The sequence below is a fragment of the Meleagris gallopavo genome, chromosome 1, assembly GCF_905368555.1.
Source record: "Meleagris gallopavo chromosome 1, MGAL_WU_HG_1.1, whole genome shotgun sequence".
Classification (NCBI taxonomy): domain Eukaryota; kingdom Metazoa; phylum Chordata; class Aves; order Galliformes; family Phasianidae; genus Meleagris; species Meleagris gallopavo.
Genome location: NC_139404.1, coordinates 169,373,003 through 169,384,624, shown reverse-complemented (window position 1 = coordinate 169,384,624; position 11,622 = coordinate 169,373,003). Strand labels below are relative to the sequence as shown.

The 11,622-nt window shown below is 53.3% G+C and overlaps 1 long non-coding RNA gene across 1 annotated transcript; it reads right to left on the bottom strand.

Annotated features, from left to right (window-relative positions):
* Positions 1–1,150: 1,150 nt before the first annotated feature.
* LOC109365439 (uncharacterized) lies at positions 1,151–2,293 on the bottom strand. The gene is made up of 3 exons (XR_014881285.1): positions 2,132–2,293; positions 1,744–2,010; positions 1,151–1,624 (listed from the first exon to the last, which is right to left on the bottom strand). It is a non-coding gene; the product is annotated as an uncharacterized LOC109365439 (long non-coding RNA).
* Positions 2,294–11,622: the final 9,329 nt, after the last annotated feature.

Here is an 11,622-nt window from a genome sequence, read left to right as displayed (position 1 = left end):
CTAGGATCCAAGGATCCTGCTGATGCAAATCTTTTTCCCCTTCTAGCGTTATGGGTCTTAATTTTAGAGGAAATCCCCTTTAAAGGTGAGGCAGCTTGTCCTGTCAAAGATGTAATTTCATTTTCCAGCTGTCTGATGCAAGCGTCCAGAAGCTCATTTTCCTCTTTTAAGACTTCTTCCGAGGAACGCTATGTGTTAATCGTGGGAAGCGGCCGCCATGCCAGGGCAGATGCTGCTACTGTTCTTTCCTCGGTTGTCAAAAAAGTTTGTCCTAATTTACTCGGGAAATCAGCCATTTTGAGAGGGATTTCACCATAGGACCACTGTCCCCTGTAGGTCCACATTCTTCGATAATCCGAGCAGGGCTTAGCCAAGGGGAACCTGAGAACCCGGGGAGTTTCTTTTTTGGTGTGTTTGGGGTCCCAGTGACCACGCAACATGCAGCTGGCGTTGTTCAGCTTGCAGTATTGTTTTCTTGCAAGGGCTTTCGGGTGAATTTCTGAGAATGGAAGCGTGGAGGGAAGAAGTCTAGAAGTCGGCTAGAAAGGAGAGAAGGTCTTCAAAGCTCTTTGTGGTCGTGGAATGCTCTTCCACTGAAGCAAGGAGAAATGACAGTCCAGAAGGGAGGGATGCCATGCAGAGGACCTGGGCGGGATGGAGAGGTGGGCCCATGCCAACCTCATGGAGTTCAACAAGGCCAAGTACGAGGTCCTGCAGCTGGGTGGGGGCAATGCTAAGCACAGACAGAGGTTGGGCAGAGAATGGCTTGAGTGCAGCCCTGAGGAGAAAGATTTGAGGGTGTGGGTGGATGGAAGCCTCAAGGTGAGCCAGCAATGTGCATTGGCAGCCCAGAAGGCCAATGGTATCCTGGGCTGTGTGACCAGCAGGGCGAGGGAGGTGATTCTGCCCTCTGCTCTGCTATGGGAGGTGTGCCAGCCTACAGCAGGGGGTTGGGACTGGGTGAGCTTCAAGGTCCTTCCAACCCAAACCATTCGCTGATTCCATGATATACAGGTGCATAAATAGGAGGAGATGGTGAAAACAAGGAAACCACCCCAGAGTTCGCAGTATGGATGCCACGAGATGGAAGAAGCACCACGGGTGTGAGGAATGAGAAAGTTTATTCTGAAGGTTGTTCAATTAGTCTTTAATTGTGTGCTAGCTACTCGGTGGTCATCTGGGGCTCGAGGCAGGAAGGCTGACAGTCTTTGTGGCTCCTAAATTTCCATCCCGGTCTCAGCAGCGCTCGGTTACGGTGCTTCCTTCTCTTCTGGATGTGGTGTCTGTGGTATTTCTGCATGGGGCCCATCCATCCCTTTTAGCCTCTGGTTCCGTCCTCATCTTCAGAGTTCTATTTCACACAATCCGTGTGGACCCTGGAGGCGCTGACGTGTGCAGTACTGAAGGTCCTGACAGCCTGTTGGGCTGTCCATCTGCAAGGCAGAGGAGGAGGAAGGAAGAAAGGAGCAGCCTCCTGCCCTGCTTCCCTGTGCTGCTCTCCCCTGCACAGCCCTGCTCACCGGGTTGCTGCTCTGCCAGCCATTTCCATGGCCGCGTGGGGCTGCCTGTGTCCCCAGGTCTGTGTGGAAAGGGCCACTGCAATCAGCAGGTCTGGTGCCAGCATCTGCACAGGGAACAGGCCTGAGCAAAGCAGCACCAAACACTGAGGTAGGGCAAGGGGTCCTTGGGCAGCTTCCCTGGTCCATTAGGAGCACAACAGGCTAGAGTTTGGGGCTGACTGACCTTCTTTGTAGGACAGCAGTTTGGAGGGCTGAGCTCCATCACTTCTTGTCGTCTGGTGCCGTTTGTGTTGGGCTGACCTTCTGCAAGGCAGAGGGGAAGTACAAGAGGAGCAGCCTCCTGCCCTGCTTCCCTGTGCTGCCCTCCCCTGCACAGCCCTGCTCACCGGGTTGTTGGTCTGAAAATGGTTTCCTTGGCCATTTGGGGCCCACTGTGTCAGTAACGCCACGTTGAGACGGCCACCACAATCAGATGGTGTGGTGCCAGCACCTGCAGTGGGGTCAGGACTCAGCAAAGCAGACTAAGAGTTTTGGGGTAAAAACTGGAGGATTGTGGGGAGCTTCCACTGTCCTGTACGAGCAAGACAGGCTACAGTATGGATCTGACTGACCTTTTTTGTAGGACAGCAGTTTGGAGGGCTGAGCTCCAGCACTCTGGGTCATCTGGAGCCATCTGTGTTGGGCTGTCCATCTGCAAGGCAGAGGGGGAGGAAGGAAGAAAGGAGCAGCCTCCTGCCCTGCTTCCCTGTGTTGCCCTCCCCTGCACAGCCCTGCTCACCGGGTTGCTGTCCCCAGGGCTGTGTGGAAAGGGCCACTGCAATCAGCAGGTCCGGTTCCAGCACCTGGAGTGGGGGCAGGACTCAGCAAAGCAGCACCCTAACATTAGGGCAGGGCAAGGGACCCGTGGGAGCTGCCAGGGTCCTGCAGGAGCGAGGTGGGCTCCAGTTTGGGTGCGACTTATCTGTGCTGTGGGTGAGCACAGGAGCGTCTCGCCGTCCTGCTGTGTCCCTGTCCCCATGTGTGGCTGTGAGGGAGAGGAGGAGCAGCCCCATCCATCCCCATGGGCTGCTCCTGCCCGCCACAGCCTCGCTCATTTGGGTACTCGGCGGCGATCTCTGGCTGGCACTGCCCTTCTGCTCAGCATTCCGGGCTGCTGTGACACCAAGCTGGCTCTGGAACGCACCCCCCCTCCCCGATGTTGTGCTCTTGTGACATGGCTGTGCCAGCTGCAGGGTGCTTCCTGGAGCTGGTGGCTGCCCCTGGCAACGTGGCCGTGACATAGCAGGGCTGGTGCTGCCTGGCATGGGGCTGCTGCCTTCCACCATCCATGTAATAAAGAGAGCAATGAGTTGTTGTTCAGTTGGTGCCTGATGGTACTTAGGCTGTGTGAGCATGAAATTCACAGCCACTGCCTTTCCCCCATTTCCACCTGGAGCCCAACAGGAAGTGATGAGAGGCAAGAGGAGCATTGCCCCATAGCACAGCAGTGGGCAGAGCGCTCCTTCCTTCCCAGAGGCCGAGCACACGTGGCTGAGTGCTTGCTGAATGCCTTTGCTTCCCATGGCTGAAAGCAGCGCTTCTGATCTCGTGCTACCCAGGAGACTCTGGAAATGCACCTGCCATTACCAGCAACTCCTCTGAGCCCTTCCGGTGTGTCACCAATCAGTATGATGTAATCATCAATAGCATTACACCAGGGGTGGAGTGACAGGAGGACCAGGAGGACAGTAGGATAGAAAGAAAGGTGCTTTTATAAAAGATGGGAAGAAGATTGCTCACCCAGATCAGTAGATTCCAAATTCGCAGGGGAAAGCTCCACCAAGAAAGGATCGCCAGAAAGAGATCCATCCCCAGTGGGAGTCAGCCCCTAAACGGGATCTAGGAGAGGTGCAGCCATGCTGCACCCCTTCCATTTGCACAGCTGAATTGCCTTCACCTGTGCTCCCAGAGCTGAGCTGGTCCATTCCCCGCATGCTCAATCGGTGCTTTGGGCCGTGACTCAACAGTTCCCATACACTGCACCCCTTCACAGCAGGAGCCAAAGATTGAGTCAGCTGGAGGGTGAGCCTTCCCTAGTACAGGGATCCAACACCACAATTTATACGGTTGCCTGTCACGATGCAGGTTGACACAATCTGAGACCATTAGTGATGGGTTTATGGTTGAAGTTCATGTTCTCTCGTGGGCCAGAGCTCGATGGCGTTACTGGAGGCACACAGTTGTTTGGTGCAGGTCCATCTTATGTTCCGTCAGTCCCACGTGGGCCATCGCCAGGTGTTGTGCTTGATCTCACAGCAACTCCGGAACACTTCAATGGCGTTTTGCTCCTTCCGGTGATCCTTGGCACACAAAGACTCACGGGGAGTAGTAGAGATTGTTCAGGGGACCAGGAGTCAGGATACGGGTCCCCTTAGCAATGAAGACTGGAGTGTTGACCACAATATCCCTAGGGCATGTACCAATTACCAGATCAACTACCGAGCCTCCCACCTTCAATAATCTCCCTCAAGGTGCAAGTAGGCCACGCCACGTCGGTCCTACCTGCACCTTCCCAGGCCATTCTATTCCATGGGTACCTGGATCTAGATTCTCAGGGGCAGGGGGCAGAAGGTTATTTTCATTGCCCACTTGGGGTCTTACGCGATTATCGGTGCCCACAATTTGGATCCTGAGCAGGGAAGCCCATATTGTCTGCAGCATTTTCAGGGTCTGCCGTCTCAAGGCCTTTCATTCAGATCCCGCTGGGTTTCACAGAGTCTCTTTGTCCACCCCTGCAGGGACTGAGAGTCTGTCTTCAGGGCAGCCTTAAGAATACCATTCTAGCATTCAATGAGGCCTGCCTGTCGTGCGGAATCAAACTCTGTAACCCAAGTAAGATTACAAAGCAGGTACGGTTTATTCAGTGCTGCGCAGACACCCGGTGCAAGGGTGACAGATCCGCCTAACTTGCACACTGTCTGGAAAAATCGTGCTACAGATATAGGCCAACTAATACATAATCAATAGTTTTCCCGGAATTTGGATCAATATTCAGTACACCCCCGAGCTTTCGTGAGCTCCCCTCTTGCGCATGCATAGTGGGTCGTGGGATGAAGATTTGTCGTCTTCCTCGTGAAGGCTTCTGGCCTTTCGGGGTGGCGTCCCCCCAGACGGGTTTCTTCTTGCCCTGTGGACATCGAATCACCTCCCTGCCAAATGTCCTCGGGCTGTTCTCAAACCCTTATCTTTGTGGCCTTCATCCCCCTCACTATCCCAGACACAGTGTCTGCCATCCCTTTTTTTCTAACAGGCTCTACATTCTTGCTTCTATAAACTATCTCTAGCTATTGCCCTTCACCCCCCTTCTTCTCAGTCACTGTGAAGCCTTCTTGCCTTTTTACTTTCACTTGTGGGGCCCGTCTCACCTTTCACGTCCCCCTTGGATGATGGGGCAGGTGGAATCGCCATTCAATGTTGTTGTCTTCAGCTCAGCCTTGTATCATGGTGCCAGTAAAATCAGTCCCTTGGTCGCTCTCGATGACTTGCGGTGTCCTGTAGGCAGACGTCAGTTGAGTGAGTGCCTTGATGGTATATGCCTGGTTTGCTCTCGGCACTGGATAGACCTGCAGAAGCCCACTTGTGGTGTTTATGCAAGTCAGGGCATATGTCACCTCCTCAGAGCGAGGGAGGGGCCCGATGTAATCAACCCACCATCGCTGGCGAGGATGGTGTCCTCTAGCAAGATGGGCCGTTGTTTGGGGCAACGATCTCGGTCTCATGTTGGAGCAAGCATCGCAGTCTCGGCATGCCTGGGTGATGTCAGGTAGCTGTATGGGCAGTCCCCGTGCTTTAGCAACTGCCCACAGTCTCTTTTGTCCTCATGCCGTAGCTTCTGAGGTAAACAACGGGCAATGTTCTCAGATGGTGAATTCTCAATCCATCGAACTCGGGCCAGCGTGTCGGCTTTGTCATTTCCCAGTGATTGTAGGGCTTGGTGACCAGAGACGTGGTAGACACGTACAGTCCTGTGTTTAAGCACATGCCATATGTGTCACCACACATCTCTGCCCCAGATTGGTCGGGCGTGGATTGTTCATTCCTGGATGGCCCACTGGGCAATCCAAAGAGTGAGCCCCTGGTACACAGCCCAACTATCTGTTGGATGTTCAGGATCCCATCACCGGGTTCCTTGATTATAACCATCCATGCGGCTCGCAGTTCTGCCCACTGGCTGCTCTGAGCATCCCCCTCGTCAAACCAGATTGTCTCGGTGGAGGGATGGCATGCTATTGCTCAGGTTGTCCTTGCTGGACCCATCTGTGTACCAGGCATCTTCAGGCATGGGATATTTCCCTCCTGTACGCGACGCTTCCCTGGTGGAGCGACCAGTGTTTCTTTTGGTGCACCATAACTGTCTTACTCACTGGGCCTAGGAACTTCTGAAGTTGTTCTTCCAATGGGGATGTGGACAGACTGCTCCTCTGGCTGAGACAGGAGACCCATCGTGCCACCGTTTGTGCTAGGGCCACCCCCGTCTTAGGAAGGTGGGTCAGATCTTTCACCCACCCCTGAATTGGCAGGGTGGTCTTAACTATGACCTCAGCTATTTGGGTTATTAGCTCCACTGGCTGTAATGCAGAGTAGGCAGCCAATAAGTGTTTTTCAGTCATACTGTATCTTTCTTCTGCTCCGTGCCAGATCTGGGTTCAGAACCCAGTGGGGGTTCAGAATGGAGCTCTGGCCCAGCCTTTGCCACAGGCCCGAGCCAAAGCCATCCTGAGTGACATGAGCATCCAATTCAGCTGGAAGGGTAGAATCAAATATACCCAATGCTTGGGCTGGTTTCACTGCCAGTTTTGCCTGTTGTGTTCTCCTGGACCTTGCAGCTTCTGAGGATTTATAGCCCATCCTCTTTCTTGCAGATAGGTGGTCAATGAATCTGCTGCCTGTCCGACGGCCTTCAGTGCGTCGGATGTCAACAGGAGATCATCAATATAATGATCAAGTTGACGTTATTAGGCTTTTCCCAATTTCCCAGGTCACACACCACTAGGTTATGGCGATATGTTGGTGCATGCACGTACCCCTGTGGCAGGACCTGAAAGGTCCACTGCCTGCCTCCCTATGTAAACGCAGACTGGTCTTGCGATTCTTCAGCAGTTGGAATCTGAAGAATACTGAAGAATGCATTTGCCAAGTCCAGGACACAATGGTAGCTTTCCATTTCCCTACTCAACGCGTCCATTAGGGAGGCAAGATAGGGTATGGCTGCGTGAAGAGGAGGCCAATAGGCTCATGCTTCACATGGCCTCTCAATACTGCCTGCACCTCTGTCAGACTCTGAACTCTCCTGCAGTTTTCTGGAGAGCCAGACCCCATGAAATGTCTATGCCTTAGATGTGCTCTGGGACTGAGGCAATAGACATTTTATACTCCCGGGGTAGGAGACGCCCAACCCCCACATTCTACCCCTTCTGGGTAACTGGAACGGTCTGTCCCCCAGAGCTGCTGATCGTCACTCTATCCCCTTTATGTTTAGTTGGATCCCCGTAAATAATCACTGTTTCCACACCTGTGTCAACCAGCACCATAACCTTTTGTATGTTGCTTCGGGACCAAACAATTGTCAGCTCCACATGAGGCCTCCGGTCCCATCTGGTTTCTGGTTACAGGAGGACTGGCATCCCCCGTCACACAAGGAAGTGCAATTGCCAATTCTTTTTCCTCCGGTGGCTCGGGCATAGTGGCCCAGGTCACTTGAGGAGGCTTTTTCCTTCTACTGGGAACCAGGAAATCTTCCAGCTTCCACGTTGCTGTTGGTAGTCTGTCGGTAGTTCTCACCCCAGGCTTTTTGGGGTGATTTTGAAATTTTTGATTGTCCTCCTCCTGCCTCTGTAGCTGCAGGAGGACATGATTGGGCTGATGATCAATGTTTGCAAACTGAACCCCAGGCTGGATTGAGTCGTTAAACATTTGTTTTCTGATACCCGTATGGGTCCTGACTGCAAAGTCCGTGGGGTGGCTCTCCTACTTTTAGTTACGGGGAGGACCTCTGCCCCTTTCAGTATTTATCAGAACCTCACTTTGGTTGGGCCATGAGTCTGCATGCCGCCACTGGCCACTGAATGAAGCGGCCAGTGCATCATGATGTGGCACACAGCCTTCGTCTGAGAGCCAGACGAGTGGTAATGGATGCCAGTTTAGGAATCTCAGGCCCTTTAATTACCACACTTTCGGCCCCCACGTCCCATCATCTCAATAGCCAAGCTAGTATGCTGTCTCGTGATCCTTGCTTAAATTGTTCTGACAGATCCATGAGCTGTGCTACATGGAATGTGGCCAGTGCAGGGAGCCACTCTCCGGGTGCCAACCCTGGAGGTGTGTCTTGGAACTATTTTGTCTTCTGAGTCATTACTGGCCTTATTTCTAGAGGATCTGAGGTTCCCAGATCCTCTAGTTGGCTTTTAGTTTGCTTGGCCTTCTTGGGTACAACTAGGATCCAAGGATCCTGCTGATGCAAATCTTTTTCCCCTTCTAGCGTTATGGGTCTTAATTTTAGAGGAAATCCCCTTTAAAGGTGAGGCAGCTTGTCCTGTCAAAGATGTAATTTCATTTTCCAGCTGTCTGATGCAAGCGTCCAGAAGCTCATTTTCCTCTTTTAAGACTTCTTCCGAGGAACGCTATGTGTTAATCGTGGGAAGCGGCCGCCATGCCAGGGCAGATGCTGCTACTGTTCTTTCCTCGGTTGTCAAAAAAGTTTGTCCTAATTTACTCGGGAAATCAGCCATTTTGAGAGGGATTTCACCATAGGACCACTGTCCCCTGTAGGTCCACATTCTTCGATAATCCGAGCAGGGCTTAGCCAAGGGGAACCTGAGAACCCGGGGAGTTTCTTTTTTGGTGTGTTTGGGGTCCCAGTGACCACGCAACATGCAGCTGGCGTTGTTCAGCTTGCAGTATTGTTTTCTTGCAAGGGCTTTCGGGTGAATTTCTGAGAATGGAAGCGTGGAGGGAAGAAGTCTAGAAGTCGGCTAGAAAGGAGAGAAGGTCTTCAAAGCTCTTTGTGGTCGTGGAATGCTCTTCCACTGAAGCAAGGAGAAATGACAGTCCAGAAGGGAGGGATGCCATGCAGAGGACCTGGGCGGGATGGAGAGGTGGGCCCATGCCAACCTCATGGAGTTCAACAAGGCCAAGTACGAGGTCCTGCAGCTGGGTGGGGGCAATGCTAAGCACAGACAGAGGTTGGGCAGAGAATGGCTTGAGTGCAGCCCTGAGGAGAAAGATTTGAGGGTGTGGGTGGATGGAAGCCTCAAGGTGAGCCAGCAATGTGCGCTGGCAGCCCAGAAGGCCAACGGTATCCTGGGCTGTGTGACCAGCAGGGCGAGGGAGGTGATTCTGCCCTCTGCTCTGCTATGGGAGGTGTGCCAGCCTACAGCAGGGGGTTGGGACTGGGTGAGCTTCAAGGTCCTTCCAACCCAAACCATTCGCTGATTCCATGATATACAGGTGCATAAATAGGAGGAGATGGTGAAAACAAGGAAACCACCCCAGAGTTCGCAGTATGGATGCCACGAGATGGAAGAAGCACCACGGGTGTGAGGAATGAGAAAGTTTATTCTGAAGGTTGTTCAATTAGTCTTTAACTGTGTGCTAGCTACTCGGTGGTCATCTGGGGCTCGAGGCAGGAAGGCTGACAGTCTTTGTGGCTCCTAAATTTCCATCCCGGTCTCAGCAGCGCTCGGTTACGGTGCTTCCTTCTCTTCTGGATGTGGTGTCTGTGGTATTTCTGCATGGGGCCCATCCATCCCTTTTAGCCTCTGGTTCCGTCCTCATCTTCAGAGTTCTATTTCACACAATCCGTGTGGATCCTGGAGGCGCTGATGTGTGCAGTACTGAAGGTCCTGACAGCCTGTTGGGCTGTCCATCTGCAAGGCAGAGGGGGAGGAAGGAAGAAAGGAGCAGCCTCCTGCCCTGCTTCCCTGTGCTGCTCTCCCCTGCACAGCCCTGCTCACCGGGTTGCTGCTCTGCCAGCCATTTCCATGGCCGCGTGGGGCTGCCTGTGTCCCCAGGTCTGTGTGGAAAGGGCCACTGCAATCAGCAGGTCTGGTGCCAGCATCTGCACAGGGAACAGGCCTGAGCAAAGCAGCACCAAACACTGAGGTAGGGCAAGGGGTCCTTGGGCAGCTTCCCTGGTCCATTAGGAGCACAACAGGCTAGAGTTTGGGGCTGACTGACCTTTTTTTGTAGGACAGCAGTTTGGAGGGCTGAGCTCCATCACTTCTTGTCGTCTGGTGCCGTTTGTGTTGGGCTGACCTTCTGCAAGGCAGAGGGGAAGTACAAGAGGAGCAGCCTCCTGCCCTGCTTCCCTGTGCTGCCCTCCCCTGCACAGCCCTGCTCACCGGGTTGTTGGTCTGAAAATGGTTTCCTTGGCCATTTGGGGCCCACTGTGTCAGTAACGCCACGTTGAGACGGCCACCACAATCAGATGGTGTGGTGCCAGCACCTGCAGTGGGGTCAGGACTCAGCAAAGCAGACTAAGAGTTTTGGGGTAAAAACTGGAGGATTGTGGGGAGCTTCCACTGTCCTGTACGAGCAAGACAGGCTACAGTATGGATCTGACTGACCTTTTTTGTAGGACAGCAGTTTGGAGGGCTGAGCTCCAGCACTCTGGGTCATCTGGAGCCATCTATGTTGGGCTGTCCATCTGCAAGGCAGAGGGGGAGGAAGGAAGAAAGGAGCAGCCTCCTGCCCTGCTTCCGTGTGTTGCCCTCCCCTGCACAGCCCTGCTCACCAGGTTGCTGTCCCCAGGGCTGTGTGGAAAGGGCCACTGCAATCAGCAGGTCCGGTTCCAGCACCTGGAGTGGGGGCAGGACTCAGCAAAGCAGCACCCTAACATTGGGGCAGGACAAGGGATCCGTGGGGAGCTGCCAGGGTCCTGCAGGAGCGAGGTGGGCTCCAGTTTGGGAGCGACTTATCTGTGCTGTGGGTGAGCACAGGAACGTCTCGCCGTCCTGCTGTGTCCCTGTCCCCGTGTGTGGCTGTGAGGCAGAGGAGGAGCAGCCCCATCCATCCCCATGGGCTGCTCCTGGCCGCCATAGCCCTTGCTCACTCAGGTACTCGGCGGCGATCTCTGGCTGGCACTGCCCCTCTGCTCAGCATTCCGGGCTGCTGTGACACCAAGCTGGCTCTGGAACGCAGCCCCCCCCCCCCGGTGTTGTGCTCTTGTGACATGGCTGTGCCAGCTGCAGGGTGCTTCCTGGAGCTGGTGGCTGCCCCTGGCAACGTGGCCGTGACATAGCAGGGCTGTGCTGCCTGGCATGGGGCTGCTGCCTTCCACCATCCATGTAATAAAGAAAGCAATGAGTTGTTGTTCAGTTGGTGCCTGATGGTACTTAGGCTGTGTGAGCATGAAGTTCACAGCCACTGCCTTTCTCCCATCTCCACCTGGAGCCCAACAGGAAGTGATGAGAGGCAGGAGGAGCATTGCCCCATAGCACAGCAGTGGGCGGAGCGCTCCTTCCTTCCCAGAGGCCGAGCACATGTGGCTGAGTGCTTGCTGAATGCCTTTGCTTCCCATGGCTGAACAATCACAAGACCAGTATGCATTTACATGGGGAGGCAGGCAGTGAACCGTTCAGATCCTGCCACAGGGGTACGTGCATGCACCTACATTTTTCCATAACCTAGTGGTGTGTGGCCTGGGAAATTGGGAACAGTCAAATAAAGTGAACTTGATCATTATATTGATGATCTCCTTTTGACATCCGACTCACTGGAGGCCATTGGACAGGCAGCAGATTCATTGACCACCTATCTGCAAGAAAGAGGATGGGCCTAGAATTAGTTGTCTATGATTTTAACAAATATTGTGATGTTCATGTAGACAACACTCCTTTTGTATCACTAACCTTGTACAATCCTTGTGTCATTAACAGCAGTGGCAAAAATAATCTCTGGTTCTCTCCTTTGCCATTTCTTCATGACAACTCAGTCATATGCTTTAAAACCAAACTATTCCACTCCTGCTTGGAAGTTTCTGTCCTATCCAAACGTTTTCAAATAATTTAGTTCATTAGATCAAAGGGTTCCTCTGAACTGAAAGAAAGAACATTTTATTCCTTTG